Source organism: Oryzias latipes, chromosome 23, assembly GCF_002234675.1.
Source record: "Oryzias latipes chromosome 23, ASM223467v1".
Classification (NCBI taxonomy): Eukaryota; Metazoa; Chordata; class Actinopteri; order Beloniformes; family Adrianichthyidae; genus Oryzias; species Oryzias latipes.
The window spans coordinates 14,220,395-14,237,301 of NC_019881.2; the positions used below are offsets into that span (position 1 = coordinate 14,220,395).

General features: G+C 37.0%; 1 protein-coding gene and 1 long non-coding RNA gene across 12 annotated transcripts in view; one reads left to right on the plus strand and one right to left on the minus strand.

Moving 5' to 3' along the window:
- Positions 1 to 16,907, minus strand: part of LOC101162567 (ninjurin-2) — a 55,669-nt gene that overhangs the window by 12,122 nt on the left and 26,640 nt on the right. The window lies entirely within an intron of this gene.
- Positions 7,233 to 11,765, plus strand: LOC110017633. Its single transcript, XR_002293089.2, has 3 exons — positions 7,233 to 7,617; positions 10,144 to 10,215; positions 11,138 to 11,765. It is a non-coding gene; the product is annotated as an uncharacterized LOC110017633 (long non-coding RNA).

A 16,907-nucleotide genomic window follows, 5' to 3' on the forward strand; every position in this document is an offset into this window, starting at 1 on the left:
CAAAACTAGAAAAGCTGCATTTCTTGCAAAAAAAAAACAACCTTTTGGCAGAATTTGTTTTTGCAAATTTTCAAAAATTTATGGTGAGAATAACTTATCTCTTGGTTTTTTTTTATTTTCACCCAAATGTATCATAATTTTTACTATCTATATCACATAAAAAATGATAGTGTAAAGTTATTTTGTGGATTTCCTTAAAGGGTTCAAAAAATGCTTAAAAAAAAGTTAGATAAATGTTTACAGGGTGTCAGACGCCTTAAAAACGTTTGTGCCGGTTTATTTGGGTGACTCCGGTCAGGACGTGAATGTTTCATGTCAAGATCCCGTCTATACACGTGTGTTCCGCAGGTCTGTAGACACGTCAATGTACAGACCAATACTCAGAAGGAAAAACAAACAGAGGATAAAGATTCCTGTGCTCCCTGGCAAACTTTGACACTGAAAAACACAAGAAGGAGGCTGTTACCCACAAACATGCACACACTCACAAACTCACACACAAGGAGCACATTACTGACTTTAAAGCAACTGACCCTTAACCTTCAGTCAAAATCACTCCTTTGACTTGCCATAAATAGGCAAAAGTTCTCACATTATTAAAAAAAATAAAACAGTGTTATTTATGTCTTTTATTTTTACTACTGAACTGAATAAGTGCAATTAAAAAAAACACTTTCCATGTGTTGGCTTATGTTTAGTTTTTTTAAATAAACGACTCTTAAAACGCAGGCCTGTGCTACAGCTGCACCCACTTGTCATGACAATAAAACCTTTCTTTCTTCTACCAACCATCAGATTCACTTTTTGAGTAGGATCAACAGGCATGTCAAAACACATTTTAAAGTTTTATAAATGATTGTATATATATATATATATATATATATATATATATATATATATATGTATATACACACACAATCGTATATCAAACCTTTGTTGCCTGTTGCCTTCAGAACTGCCTTAATCCTTGGTGGCATTGATTCCATAAGGTACTGGAAACATTCCTCAGAGACTTTGTTCCATATTGACAAGATCTGGTGACTGAGGAGGCCATTTGAGGACAGTGAACTCATCGTCATGTTCAAGAAACCAGTTTGTGATGATTCCAGCTCCACGACATGGCACATTATCCTACTGGAAGTAGCCATCAGAAGATGGTACACTGGGGTCATAAAAGGATGGACATGGTCAGCAACAATACTCAGGTAGGCTGTGGTGTTGGACTGGTTTCTAAGACTGGCCAATGTTTTTCCAATCTTCTATTGTCCAGTTTTGGTGAGCCTGTGTGAATTGTAGCCTCAGTGTCCTGTTCTTAGTGGCCCCGGGTATGGTCTTGTGGTGTAGCTCATCTGTCTCAGGGTTGGATGTGTTGTGTGTTCACAGATGCTCCACTTTCTTCTCCATTCTGATGCTCAGTTTGAACTACAACAGATCATCTTGACTATGTCTACATACCTAAATGCACTGAATATGCATTTTGAATGTGAATGGCTGATTATAAATTGGTGTTAACGAGTAGTTGGACAGATGTATTTATTTTCATTTCCGTGTATAACAAAATAAAAAACGCCCCTCTCACCCTTCAGAGGGTGGTTTCTCACCCAAGCTCGGGTCCTCTACCAGAGGCCTGGGAGCTTGAGGGTCCTGCAGTATCTTAGCTGTTCCTAGCACTGCGATTTTCTGAAATGAGAGGTCTGAGGTATATATTATATATATTATATTTGAAATGTTCATATTTATTACTTAAAGATACAGACCTGTGTGTGTGTACGATTACAACATGATAAAAAGTTCCTATGTCGTTTTTCCTTCAACAGCTTGTTGAATTTGACTCTTATGTTGCCATGTCAACAACGTTTTGTGTGCATTCTGTTCAAAGTTCTTTTTGTGTGACTGACCTCAGGCCATTAGAGAAAAATTAAGGCCCAGTAGAAGCTACATCCACGGTTAGGAGTCTGAAGCTGAACGCTCACACCTTTCTGAAATTTAGGAGGAAGAAATGTCTGCTAGCAGAGCGGGGCGTTCAATGTTGTTGAACACGCATGTGCAGTGATGTAAATATGTCGCTCTGTATGTCAATCAAGAAACATATGTCACAGCAAGTTGGTTGACTGCAAAGTTTCTGAATATAGATTTTTGGGTTATTTATTTTTCCTGGCCCGCAATGTACTCTACGAACATTTTTTTTGCCTGTCACGTCAATTTTTATTCTATTTTTTAAATCAAAGATCTGCAGTGGTGTCAGGATGAGGGGTTCCTCTGGAGGGGACAGTGATGTGCTCTACAGAAGGACTGCTTTTGGTCAAAATACAGTTTTTGTAAAGTTTAGTAAACTTTGAAACTTTCTGAACCCCCTTAGCAAGCGTTGTGGACATTTGTTTTCACACCTTAACGTACAGATGAGTCTGCCTCGATCCTTATGTACCCTAAAGTGAGGACATAGGTTGTAAAACTACTTACTTACTCCATCTCCAACTTTGCGGACCAAAGACTTGAATGCAATGCTGCAGATTTGGTCTCAAAGGGCCTTTAATTTTAGCTCCAGTCGCTTCAAAGACCCAGTTTTCTGTGACTGGTAATCTTGTCAGTCAGAGATTAAATATTCTGAAGCAGCTTCTTTAAGTTCTACAGTGAAACATGCCAAAATAATCAAATTTTTCTAAGTATTGCATTAAAACAACGTGATTTAGAAACCGAGAGAGTAAAAACAAATTCCAAATACCGGTACTCAGTATGTGTGTTTGTGTTCCTGTTTTTCTCCGAATTAGCATGAGCGGGAAGAGGTGGTTAGAAATCCACAGGGAACGGGTGGGAGCATGATTTAAAAAAAAACACATCCCGTGCAGCACTCTAACACACATGATTGCACAGTGACACACAAACCACAGCCCCACCGCCAAAGTAAAGGGAAAAGTAGAATATTTAAACCATGACTGGACAGGAAAGCTTACTGAAGGCTGCTCGGCTGCATACCAAAGCAGCATAATCTAACTTTGACTCTCTCGGAATGAATTTGAGTGCCTGAGCCTCCATCTGTCATTCGGGAGCAGCGGAGAACGGGTGACAGTGATTGAATATCAGCTGACTGCATTCCTTACGTCAGCCGCATGGTGCAACAGAGACTCTAATTTCAGGGCCTCAGACTGGGTGTCCTTGACCTGCAGACGCTTCCTGGGGCAACTGTCATTTAGTATTAGCTTTTTTTTCAAATAGTTTTTAAAAAGTTAATTTATATCAATGGATTAATATTTTCTTTTTCCAATAAAACTTTATTTTAAACCAAAACACGATGAAATAATGCAAGATTAATTTTAAACTACTTTAAAAAAAAACTTGATGTGATCGAATAGAATACACTAATGAACAAGTTTTTTTGAAAAAATGAACCATCCTTTAGAACTACATGTGATTGAGAAGTAACAAAGAGCTACTATTGAAAACTCACTATGAAAATTGTGTATTAAATTATATATTAGAAAAATTCAGCTCAGAGTGTTTCTTTATGCTTTAGTGTTGTGAATCAGGAGCAGATGAAAAAAATTTAGTTTAAAAAGAGTGTATTTGTTTAGTAGAAAGGACGCAGTAACCCCCTAGCACAAGCTCCCTGCTTCACTCCATTCCGATTAGGAGAGTTGGAAAAAATTGTTTCTGAAATGTATCGCAATAGTTCATTTGGTGATACTTGTATCGACTCAATATGCTGTCAGGAAGATTTTATTTAATTATTTATGAGCGTCCTTTAGCGTCTGACTCTTGTTTTCCACATAAACGTCCGACCACTAGTTGGCAGCACCGCCTACTCAGCCTCTTTAATAAACCTTGTGCTCTTTAACGTTGGGAGTTGGGTCATCTAGACCCACTAGACAGTGTGCTAAACCTTTTTTCTTCAATGATTTGTGATCTTCACTGGTGTCCATGGATTACATGAAATCTTTCCACCTTTATCCACCTTTGTAATGGTAGGGAGAACGCGTCAAAGTAAGGGTGGGGTCATCTAAGATAGCACAAGGGTTAAGCAGCTCCGCACAAAACAACTACAAGATCTCAGCGAGAAGCAGCTTGTTTTGTTGTTAGGAGACATGCACTGATGGGATGATGATGCCTCAATGAGTGTATTGACACATTAATGAAACTGTGTCGATACTGTGTTCACATAGTGTTGCTCCTTCTATGGTGACCTCTGCAGTAGTTTTGAAATCAATGCAGGTAAATAAAACAAGAATTAAATAAAAGCCATTAAAAACCACACTTGAACAAAATTTGTGTTTTTATGTGTTATAGCATGTTCTTGTAGCATTTTTCTCATGATGAGAGACGTATATAAGGAAAAAAATGACATTGAACTGTGTTTTTGAGTATTTCTTTATGCAAAATGTGGTGAATCAGGAGCAGACAAAAAATGTTGTTTGAAAAACTTGTAGTTGAGACATGGAAAGCACAATCAGCAGATCACAAGCTCCCTGCCCCGCTCCATTCTGTTGCATCCACCTGCAGACAAATAAATCCATGTACATCTTTGTTTTCCTCATCTGAGCTGGAATCTGGATCGAAACTGTACGACTGGATAACTCCAATATTGCTCGCCATTTTGTTGCAACGGCAATGTTAGGTTGGGGGTGTGAATACCTAGCTAGCTAGCGGGAAAGAGTGTAAACAAAGGCGTGATGGGAAATTAAGGCTACCTCATTCTGAGCCAACAGTCCAGCCCACAACTTAGGTGAATTTTTGATAATATCCTGCCTCTCTGCAGAAACTATGTCCTAGAAAACGACACAGATTTTTTTTATGTTAGCTAAAAACGGCATAATGATAATTAAAAGACCACTGGTAACGGTTTGAAAATACGTTAGAAGATTGTTGGAGTGGGATTCCAAACCAACACCAGCCTATGAAATACTTTTATCTTTAATATATTGCTGTCAATTTGTAAATATATAGTCTCATCAGTGTGTAATTGTATTGCTAAATTTTAAAAATAAATCTTTAAGTTAATGTTGGGCCCAGAAAAAAGTCTCTACTTTATGAAAAATTAAAAAAAAATAGAAAATAAAAAAAGACAAAACATAAATGTGAACAGTGTAAGCATTTTTGTGTTGATTTTGTTTATCACTTTGATAGTGTGCATTCCCACTGATATTCACTAAACCCCAGTTCTCCTCAGATGCCCGTCATGCTGACATGCGAGCCTCAAACCTCCAAAAGAAATGGGATTCAGATGTGTGTGTGAGTTACAAGGTGTATGAAATGTGGCTGTTTGTGTGCCAGGTGGATCTAAGAGAGTTTATGCCAGCATTTCCAGCACTTCCAGTGTTTTCTTAAAAACAGTATCTGCTGTCATGGTGACATTGAGAAACAGACTTATAAACTGTCAATCTACATTTTTCCGGCAGAAAACTCGGTGGTGAAAAGCAATAATGACAAGCATGAAGAGCTGCAACGTGTCTGTTTTATGACAAACCTACAGAATAACGTGCCTGTCTCCCATTATGTTGCAGTGCACGTAATGCATCTTAGCACAGAAACAGACTTCCTGATTTAGCTCAGTCCACATTCTCAGTGAAACACTCCCATTGAGCCTCAGCAAGTCAACATTACACCATCATCTCCACTCATGTGTACACCTTGTCCTTTTTACAGAGAAGACGTGCAGGACTCTCCCATGCTGTTCCCTTACCCAACTCACAAAAGGTCGCTTTAATTGCTTTCTATGTATCCAAAGGCGGTCAGCCATTCTCTACTCAAAGGGTTTTTCACACTTAGTAATTATGAAAAAATAAAAAATTATAAGAGAGGTGAAAAAACAATGAAACAACTCTGCATTTATGTATCAAGTATCATCTGTTAGAAATGAGAAGAACTTTTCAAAACAAAACTCTCAAGTCAGATAATTGATTCAACATTGGCCCCGCTCGTAAACTTTGACAGTTACAGCTTATTTCTGTCTCGGTTTTAAACTTTTCCAAAATCCTTCTTCTCATACTTCTTTAGCTACTAATGGCTGTTTACTGCAAACACAAGAAGAGCTGAAAGAAAGATGTTTTAATCATCCTTGTACAATATTAGGCTAACCATTGAAACCCACTAGTCTAGTCTTTTGATCGATTGTAAAATCATTCCCAGTAGTTTTTCAATTATGATTATGACCTTTTAATGCCCCAGAATAATAGTCATTTTTCTTCAACATAGTTTCTGTAGATCAGCAGGAGTTCATTAGAAATTCACCACTGAGTTGTTGGCGTGGACTTCCCGTTATCTTTCTATTTTTACACTCTCCCGCTAGCTTAAAGCCCCTAAAAACCCAATCCAACATTACCGGTGCAACAAATATAGCGAGCAATATCTGAGCTATCCATTCGTTTCGAGCTAGATGCCAGCTCAGATGAAGAAAACAAAGATGTGCATGGATCTAGTCGTCTACAAGTGGATGCAGAGCAAAGCAGAGCAGATGGCTTGTGGCCTGCAGTTACTGATGACAAATAAAGCTACAAACTTTTCCAATGTTTTCTTTTTTTTTTGCTCTTGATTCACAATGATTACACTAAAGAAAGGTTGAGCTTAATTTTCTTTGTTCTTCTTTGACTATTGTGTAGTATGCAAACTCGATTCATCCATCCATTCATCCATCCATCCATCCATTCGTCCGTCCGTCCGTCCGTCCGTCCATCCATCCATCCATCCATCCATTCTTTCATGATCCAAAACAAATTAGTGCCATAAGGTACCTACTGCAGTTTTAATAGCACTTTTGTAAATGGGCTGCTGAAGGTAGTACTCCTCATGTCAAAATAGTTTCAATTATTTCAGTCCACATTTCTAAACACATTCATGTTAGATTTAATTACTAATTATCTTCCCATGTCTTTAGTTGGTTGATCATCCTAATTGTAATTAAATGTCTAGGTTTCAGGCCATCTGTTTTGTCGATTTTGTTGTTTCTCCTTTGCTGTATGGTTTTGTCTTAGAGTTCAATTAAAGGTGACGTATTAGACTTCAACAAAATGAGTCAAATGTTACAGAAAAATCTATTTTCTTTTATTACCAATAAAAAAAGTACTTTAACCAATACTATTTCTTTCTGTCTGCTTTGAAGCGAGTGTCCAACTGTTAATTTACTATTACAGAAATTCACGTTATAAATTGCAACAGAAGATAATTGCAGGGACCTATTCCACCTGAGAAAAAATGTGTGCCTTGCAGTGGGGCATTAAAAGCACACTTAATTATTCTCCCAAAACAAAAATGTTGCTATGTTCAGGGTCTTATAATGATAAAAAGAGAGTTCAACCAATAAATGCAAAGAAAACAAGTTAAACTAAAAAAAGTCAAACAAAAGTTAGAAATAGGGAATATGTTTATAAAAAACCCTTTGTCCTCTTTTTGTCCAGTAACGTCTTCCCCTCTTTGTTGGGTACAGTTTGTCCACACACTTCCTGTATTTAGTAACTTCCTCAGGGGGAACACGTTTTCCTCGTGCCTGACGAATGTCAGTTCAACAATTGGCCAGCAGCTGCAGAACCCCAGCAATTGATAATTCCAAGAAAAAAGTCAGAGCAGCTTAACTTCAGAGTAAAAACTGAAGTTTGAACATACATGCCTCGAAGTGAAACACCACTTGAGGTAGGTGCTGGCCTTTTGTGTGTATGGGATTTTGATTGCAAATAAGTAGGTGTTGGTCTTCGAACTGAGACTTGTTCCAGGGTGTGATAGCTTTGAGTGACATGCCTCCAAGTCTGCAGCAATAACTGATAGGCTTGTTGACATATTTGCCCAAATATATTAATTCATGGAGCAGCTTGAGTTGCACAAGTACATTCATAAATAGTATGACGCATCCTTCTTCTTTGACGCAGGGAGCACATGTTCTGCATAGCTGCTTTGTTAAATAACTGGTTTGAAGTGCTCCGTTTGATGTGCTGTGTTGTGATTAAAATGACTAACAGTTGCATTTTGTTTTGTAGGAAGCTAAATTTTGACCTTTCATGTTTTTTTCCCTAAGAGGTTAAACTGAGCAATGAAAATTCTAATCCATAACTGAACATTATTAGACTTTATCTAAGGGTGCTTTCACACTGTGCTGTTTGGTCCAAATCAGTTTCTCAGATTGCTTTTGTGTGACAAGTGTGAAAGGAAAAGATGGCTAAAAACCTCTTGTGGGCAAAAGTGATACTGTAAAGACTGGTTAGGTTGATGGCCTGGTTTTTGGCATGGATGTAACTTAGGACTTCTTTCAGAAAAGCATGTTAGCCTCAAGAAATTCCAAAAAGGTCGCCATTTGCAAATGTGGAATTTTTTTTTATAGATTGGCCAGGGGTGCGCAGTCAGGAGTAACTTATTTGTGATATTAAAACATAAATAGCCTCATGTATTCATTACCTTCCCACTTACAACAGGTTGCCCTTTAGCGGTTGTTTCCAGCTATCAACCTATAGAGGGCACTGTAGGTGCATGTATCAGTATTTACTGCTGACAGCAAAGCAGAAGAAGAAGCGTCGTCCAAAACAAACATGGAATCTGATGCTTTTATGTATATATATATTTATAATATCAGATGTTTCTATTGCTTTCGTGCTTTCCTGAAAAGAGGGAATCCTAAGATGGAGGGACTTTAAATACCTGATAATCATAGAAGAGTCGGGTAAAAGACGTTTTTAATTTGGAGAGGGAACTGGCACCTGACATCATCGGCTGGAAGCGGAAATATTACAATTTACTCTAATCCTAACCCAAAAGTACGGAGCCCGTGTCCTGACATTGGAAAAAGGAAAATGTATCTCGTTCCCAGGGATTAATATCTTGTTTCCACAAGATAATATTCCGTTCCCACAAGATAATATTCTGTTCCCTCGAACCCATTGAAGACACGGAGGATGTTTAGAGATCAGATTTATTTGATCTCTAAACATCCTACGTGTCTTCAATGCAATGTTATGCGGCACACACAGACAGAAATGTGAAGGTATCTGTAAATCTATGACGTGAATAACAGGATAAATGATCGTCTAGTTAGTTAGCATGTAGCCTACTAGCCTTAGAATGTAAAGCGACTGCTAAAGAGTATGTCAATAAAAGACAAGTCCTGAATATTATTATTCCTATACATTCGACCCTAAACTACGATATCAGCTGGCTGTCTGTCTACCGGCCAGCCAGCTGCCCGAATGCCGGCATGACAAGCAAAAGAGCTCCGCGGCGGAGCTAGCTAGTAGCTAGTAGTATGTTCGGTGAATTGTATGGCAAAGCAGCAAGCCTAGGTATCATAAATCTTATGATATTTTTCTAATATTCATTGAGACAATAATAAATTGATCATTCTTGCTCTTCTTTTTCCTTTCTTGAACTAACGTGGGTCACAGAGACACGACAGTTACCGCTGAAAGCGGCTTTTGCGGCCGGATGGAGAGCATATCCGTGTTTATGAATGACTTATGACGTGAATAATTATTTCGTTCACATGAATTAATTATTTCGTTCACACGAATTAATCATTTCGAGGGAACCAGATAGTATTTCAAGGGAACGGAATATTATCTTGTGGGAACGAAATATTATTTCGTGCGAACAAGATATTAATTTGTGGGAACGAGATGTATTTTAATTTTTTAATGTCAGGACACAGGCTCCGTACTAAAGTGTTCAGAATAGTAAAAAAAAAAAAAAAAAAAAAGCTTACAATGGGAAAAGCATAACTGTTAGGGTCACCAGTTAAAATAAAGTTGGGGGAATCTTCATTTTTGCTTTTTGATGTCTACAGTCAGGATCTCTTGCCTAATTGAGCAACATTTGGAACCGACTAATCTGTGGCTAATTTGGTCTGTTTCCGCCTTTAATTGACAAAAAAAATAAAACTGTCCATCCAGTCTCGAAGTGTACCGTTCAGAACCTGTGCTTACAGTAGCGGTTGAAGCCTTATATAAACTAACATTTTTAAACAATAAACGTCTATCAAAGTTTCACATTAAAAACACCTGCATAATTGCAAATTTCCTGTTCTTGGCATCTAAACAACTCTCACCTGTTAGTACATGATTTGGGAGACCTTTAGGGTGTTGTCCCACAGGCACCAAGAAGCTGGTAGTGACTTCTTTTCCTCCTATTAATGTAAAGCTTGCCCTGGCAAATCCCTGTGTCTCCCTGTCTGATTAGGATCTGGTGAATTAAGAAGAAAGAACCAGGCCCTCTCTAGTTTCTCAGGCTGTTGGTGTGCAAAATTCCCAGGTGTGTTGGTGTTCCTTCACAGTAATGTGGAAAGGTTTAGTATCTCATCAAGGAAACATTTTTTAAACATGACAGAACTGCAACTTTCTTCCTACAGGCTTACATTGTAAGGAGGATATCAATGTCACCTGTCATTTGGGTTTAAAGCAGTTCAATGAAATCCCCAAAAACATTATTAAATGTGCAATGACCTCTTTAAACATGATGAACCTAATTGTTATTAATCTTATGCATAAATACAATGCATCATTTAGGAATTTTGCAAAAAAACATGCTTTTACTCAGCAAAGTGAAGAATATGTACCTTTGTTTTGAATCTTGTACAACACTTTTTTCATGTTTCCTTTTTTGTACCATACCTCATTCCATCCTCCCCACACTCAAAAAAGCTTTTAAAAAATCAAAATAGTGACAATTAATGCTAAGAAAAATGATGTGCATTATGCATTTGCTACACTTTTTTATATTTACTCCCTTCACTGAGTATCATGATATTCTTTTCAGTTCAAATAAAGATTTTAAGCTAAATAGTATTTCAAAGTTTATTAAATTAGACTTTAAAACCTTTCTTAATGTTGCCACTTATTTTGTTTTGGTAGACAAAAAGACCTATCAACATTGCAGTCATTAAATCAAAATGAAAGAGAAGAAAACAGTGTTCAAGCCACATTTGATGACAAATAATATGTTTGTCATCGCATTACGTTCTTATAAATATTCTGTCTTTACTCTTTCTCTGGAATTATAAATCAAATCAAAAATCATTAAAGTGTCAGCATATGTCAATCTTATGCATCAACGCCTGAGAGAACAATGATTGCGCTGAAATTGTTACTCAAGTCCTGACAATATTTGTGGTTTTCAGTCCTCACGATTCACTGATGCGAAGAATGCTAATTGCTACTCTGATATTGACTTACAGTTCTGACTGAGTGCCTGTATCCAAAACAAAAAGAGGAGTGCAGCGCGGGATGGGCCCACTGATGCAGGAAATGTGTGTTTGACTGTACATGTTGAGTAATGTAAATAGCTCTGTGGTGCCTGTGAAAATGTTTAGTGTGCAAGCTTTACAGGAAGAGAGCTGTCCCAGGAGCCACTGTCATGGGAGGACAGAACAACTCTTGATGTGAAAAAAGTGACAGATTTTTTATTTCACGGACATACTTTCCCACATATGTTTAGGGTTTTATTCTCCCTGAGGCCTGTAAAGCGGGCCTCTGCCATGTGTGGCATTGCAGGACATTCTTCTGAAGAGTTTCCTGGTTGGAATGGCTCCGGCCTTCATCACAACATACACTTACTTCCCTTGAGCGTATGTGTGGTCATTACTACTTCCCGAGTTCCACGAAAGCTACTGCTTTCTTTCCTGAATGCTGCATCCTTTTTAAAAAACACAGAGAAACTTGACACATGAATGCAACACGAGCCAGAATTTACCAGCAGAAACACTACAAAAGGTTTTCAAGAAACCAAATTTTATTTATTTAACTCAGTAGGGGTGGGATTATATAAGTTCGCTTCTTCGCACTCCTTTTCAAGCAATAAATCAAGCTCTACTTAACTTTAGTTAATGATTTCTATATTTAATTAAGCAAATGTGATTGAACTGACTTTGTTTGACTTTTTTGTTTTGTTTTATTTTTTGTCTTTTTAAACTATGCATTTCAACATTTCTGTAATGAGTTTGATAAATATGTGTAATTTCTTTATTGCTTTGACTACAATGCTTGAAATAAATCAATAAATCAAATCAAATCAAATTTTGAATAAACTTTGTTTTGATTTGCCGAGACAGTTTGCGAGCTCGCCACGTCCATGCCATTAAAAATCTACAACTAATAAACCCCAATTTTTTGTACCGTAGCTTCCCAATGTTGCTCAATAACGTAGATACATGAAAATCCCTAGGATGAGCTTGTTGAAAATATTTAATGGCGGCCTCTTCTCAAGGAAACAGGTCAAGAAACTCCAGGGTTGGTGGTAGACTTAAGCTGGTGGCATGTGTGTAAAATTCTGTGAAGGTCGCCCTAACAATAGTTTCCTTTTCCCATATTGAGGGAAAATGTCATAATCGGCAAATAGCACTCTTTGCTTTGCTACAAAATGGCCATAGGTTCTATGACCATCCCATAATAATTTCAAAACTTCCCTGACACGCATGGTTTGGTTTCTTTAGCGGGTTTTGAGGGTTTTTTTGGCCCCATTAATTTTTGGACGTTTTGTCGGCTATGATGTCATAGCTTTTTTTTTTTTGGTGTGTGTGCGTGGGGGGGGTCCAAAGTTCATTCACTAGGAAAGTGAAAAATGTGGTACAAACTGAATGTGTAAACAGGATTTGTTTCATAAATTCTGCACATTGTAATCAAGCAGAAACAATGGAATTTCCCAGTACTTCCCCGCCCCCAGCTTGTTGCTGAAGCTGCCAGGTGAAAATTTATGAGTCCACCAAGTTGACAGGTGCTAACTGCTGCTGAATGCTTGTTCAGCCAGTCAGACATGGTCAACCACTGCGCAGTGTCAAGGTCATTCTTTGGTGTACACAAACCTGACAGTGTGATGTTTTAAGTGCATCCGGAAGAAACACCAACAAATTAGCATTTTCTAGTTTTAAATCACAAGAATTTGTGGTTGATGTATCAGACGTGTCAATCTTTATAAAAGATCATTAATAAAAAGCCTCTGACTCACTTAAAAACACACCTATGGCTTGGCAATACAATTCTGACATTATAGCAGTTATAACATGCAATTAGAACTAATTGCTATAAAATTTGCTTGAAGAAACAAGCAGAGAAATTAATATTTGTCATGGCAATTTTTATATTATTGACTCATAAAGAGGTTTTGAATGCTTTAGGGCAGGGGTGTCAAACTCATTTCCACCGAGGGCCACATCAGTATAGCAGCTGTCCTCAAAGGGCCGGATATAACTTATACATGTAACTAAATGTAATGAAACATACACGTAACTACTCCTTAATGTTAAACAACTAATTTATTTATTTATTATAACTTTTGAAAGTGACAATTACAGTTGCATAGAAAACATATGTTTGCTTGTTACTCTATAATAAATCCTTTTAAATTTGATTCTGTCAGGTTAGGTTATATGGACAATGTTTAAGTCCTAATGTATAGTTGCCCAATCTGATATTTCAAGGCAGATTCCCCCTATATATATATAAATACACACCAATTTTTATTTTTTATTTTAAGAAATCAAAAACTTTTATGCTCTCGGGGGCCACATAAAATGACATGGAGGGCCACATTTGGCCCCCGGGCCTTGAGTTTGACATATGTGCTTTAGGGCTTATTAGAACCTATTGTGTCATCCATAGGCAGCACTGGCTTTGCACTGACTTTGTTTGATTTTCTTGAGCATGCCTCTGATTCCTGGTACAATCACATTAAAAGCTCTGCACATAAAAAGGAAAGCATGACAAACATTTTTAAAAAACGACATGATCAAAATTACAGTTTGTTTTTGTTAAAATATTGACAGTTTGCTGACAGATTCTTTAAAAGTGTTTAAAACAGTTCAGGAATAATATTTATGAGCTGACTACACTTTTCAGTGCAGTTTGAAGGTTTTGGATGAACAAACACTTGTACCTACGCTGATCATTATGTTTAACCCTTTAACTACCCAACCAAGACAAAATCAATAAAAACAAGTTTTTGTTCTGCTGCTTATTGCCTTTGGGGAGTAATACACGCAATCACTGTTTTTAAAAATATGTTTTCTAAATATGCTCTGCTGTTTGGATGAACCCCAGTTAGTCTAAAAAAACCACAAGTCTCTTCTGTCATTTTCTGAGAAAATGTGTCAATTGTGTCAGTGTTTTGCAGCCCACCAAGCTAAAACGTGACCGAATATGGGGTGATCTTTACAAGCCATTGATAAATTGCTTTCAGAATTTACCCAGCTGAAATGTTCATTCAAAAGAGATTTAGATTAAACATTGATACACAGTGTAGTTTTTGCTGCAATTTCCCTGAAACAGTCCTCCATCTCTTTTCGTATTGTCCTAAAGTAAAAGTGTTTTGGCAGAAGATGTGTGATGTCATTAATGATGAAATTGATTCTTGTTTTGTTTTATTCTGGAAAGATGTCTTGTATCAAAGATGTCTAATATCAAAAAATATACAAAAGGACTCTGGTTTACTCTTAAATCTTTCTTGCTCATTTTGGACATATTTCATATTCATAAATGTAAATTCTTTGGTCAAAAACCCTCTTTCATTGTATACTTTCTGAGTGTAAATCAGTATATTAATAGTATTCATAATTCTGAGAAGCAAAAAGCAATCAAAACCTTGTCTGTATGTGATAGATTCAACATTTTCTCGTAGAGTTTAATCCTCCGGCTTATTTCTATTTCTATTCTTGTTTTTTTATACATATGTGTATTTGATATTTGCATACCTGAAAGTGAATCCTAGTAAAATGGCATAATGTGCATTAAAGTTTGTACAAAAAAATTATAAATTGCTTCTATGCGATTAATAAACAGTTTCCATGTCAAGCTGGACTTACAATTTTTAAGTCCAGCTGATATGACTCAACCCCAACACTACACCACCTGGATGAACGAGAACCTTCATTGACAGTTTGAGTGTTTTGCAGCCTCCTAAACTGTGGGCTATGTTTTGCCACAAAGAACCACAAAGTATAGAATATGAACAATGACCTTTATAACACTAACCAAAGCCACAAACATATAACAACTCTTCAACACATCACAACAACAATGTGAAAGAAGAGACTCACGTACTGTCTTTTACAGATTGTGCCTTAGTGCCTTATAACATTTCGAACTAAACAAATTTTAATAAACTTCAAAATGTTTGCACTCAGAATCTGCCCTTTCCAAGGGGCAGCAACATCTCACAAGCAATTTATTAATGGCTTGTTAAGATCACCCCAAATTTGGTCATGCTTTAGATTGGGGGGGGGGCTGGAAAACATTCAATAAACTGTTAATAAGAACACTGTTAATATATTTATTAATCCCATACAAGCATTTATAAATAGCTTGTGAATAGGATTAACAAATGCTAAAAAATGTCTTTATAAGCATCTTAATACCACATTACTCGTGCTTGTTAGTTTAATTTAAGTAGTTTATTAAGGAATATGTTAATGTCTTTATAAACAGCTTATTTAAATTTGTAAGTCAGTTGTAAGACATTTACAAATGCTAATTAATGTACTTAAAAGCAGCTCACTAAAACATTACTAGTGTTTGTTAATGTCTTATAAATAGTTTATTAAGGACTCTTATTATAAAGCATTACCGTAATATCTTAATACATGTCAGCATATTTTACTGAAAAATACTAGTATATGAGTTTTCTCTTATATTAAGACATTTAAACTATAATCTTGAATTTATCCTTTTTTTAAAAACCATACATGTGAAGTAACCGTTAGAGACAAGGCAGACAAAAACTAAATCTTGGTTGCATGGAATGCACTAGACCAGTGTTTTTCAACCAGTGTGCCGCGGCACACTAGTGTGCCGTGGGAGATGGTCAAGTGTGCCGTGGGAAATTGCCCTCATTAACTGATCTAAAAACATTTTCCATCTCCATGATTTCAGCTCTCTGTTCATCCAAACAGGCCCTGATAAAACACTGAGGAGTTAGGAATATAAAAGATCATAAAATACTTTTTCTTTGCGTTTATTTTATTTTATTAAAGACATTTTGATAAGAATGACAATACAGTACCGCGATTCAGCTGCACCTTCGGCTGTATTTTGGAAACGTCCCGTCCCTTTAACTGTCTCCACCAATCATTCTTGAAGGCTTAATCACATGTCATTAGTCTGACCAATCAGAAGTGGTTAAAATCTTCACTTCCTTGTCCCGATTTAGCTCGTAAAGTCGCTCAGTTCTAACAAAAATACCAGCTAAAGCTCGTCTTTAGCGGTGTAGCTTTCCACAGAATCCGGTATCAGACTGGAACAAGTGAACAAAACAATGAAGCTGAGAGACGCGATCTCTGGCCATTTTTTGCACTACATCTCCCATGATGCATTGGGTTGTGAGAGTGACAGCGCAAACGGATATGTGTTGTTAAACGTCTTGAAACCAACGAACACACATCAAACTGTTTTTAAATCTTCTAACTTATCTTTTATTGCATCTTTTAGAAAAAAAACAGCTGCAGTTTCCAGCTTTTTCTGCAACAATTATCTCAAAAATGCATGTGAGATTGCGGAGGGGCTGCAGATCAATACAGACTATAAGTTTCTCCTTTTTTTAATTTTTGGATGCTGGTGTGCCGCGGGATTTTTTTTAAGGTTAAAGTGTGCCGTGGCTCAGAAAAGGTTGAAAAACACTGCACTAGACCTTCTTGAAATCTTTTGAGTTCTAGGATTTATGGGTCTTTGTTACTTACTGAAAATGGTTTCTGTGTATAATTCAACAAAGAATACACACAAATGCAAACCCTAACTCGCTGAGGTGTAGAGCAGTAAAGGTGGGTGAACACCCGTCTGGGTATTTGTTCAGCACATCTGAGCCTCATAAAGTTGATGAATGTGTTTGCCCACTGTGGGATTATGTACATAGAATCAGAATCAGAATCAGAAATACTTTATTGATCCCACACGTGGGAAATTTGTTCGTTACCATAACAAGAAGACTCAGAAAATAAAACTTCATGTGAGTGACTCTGAAAA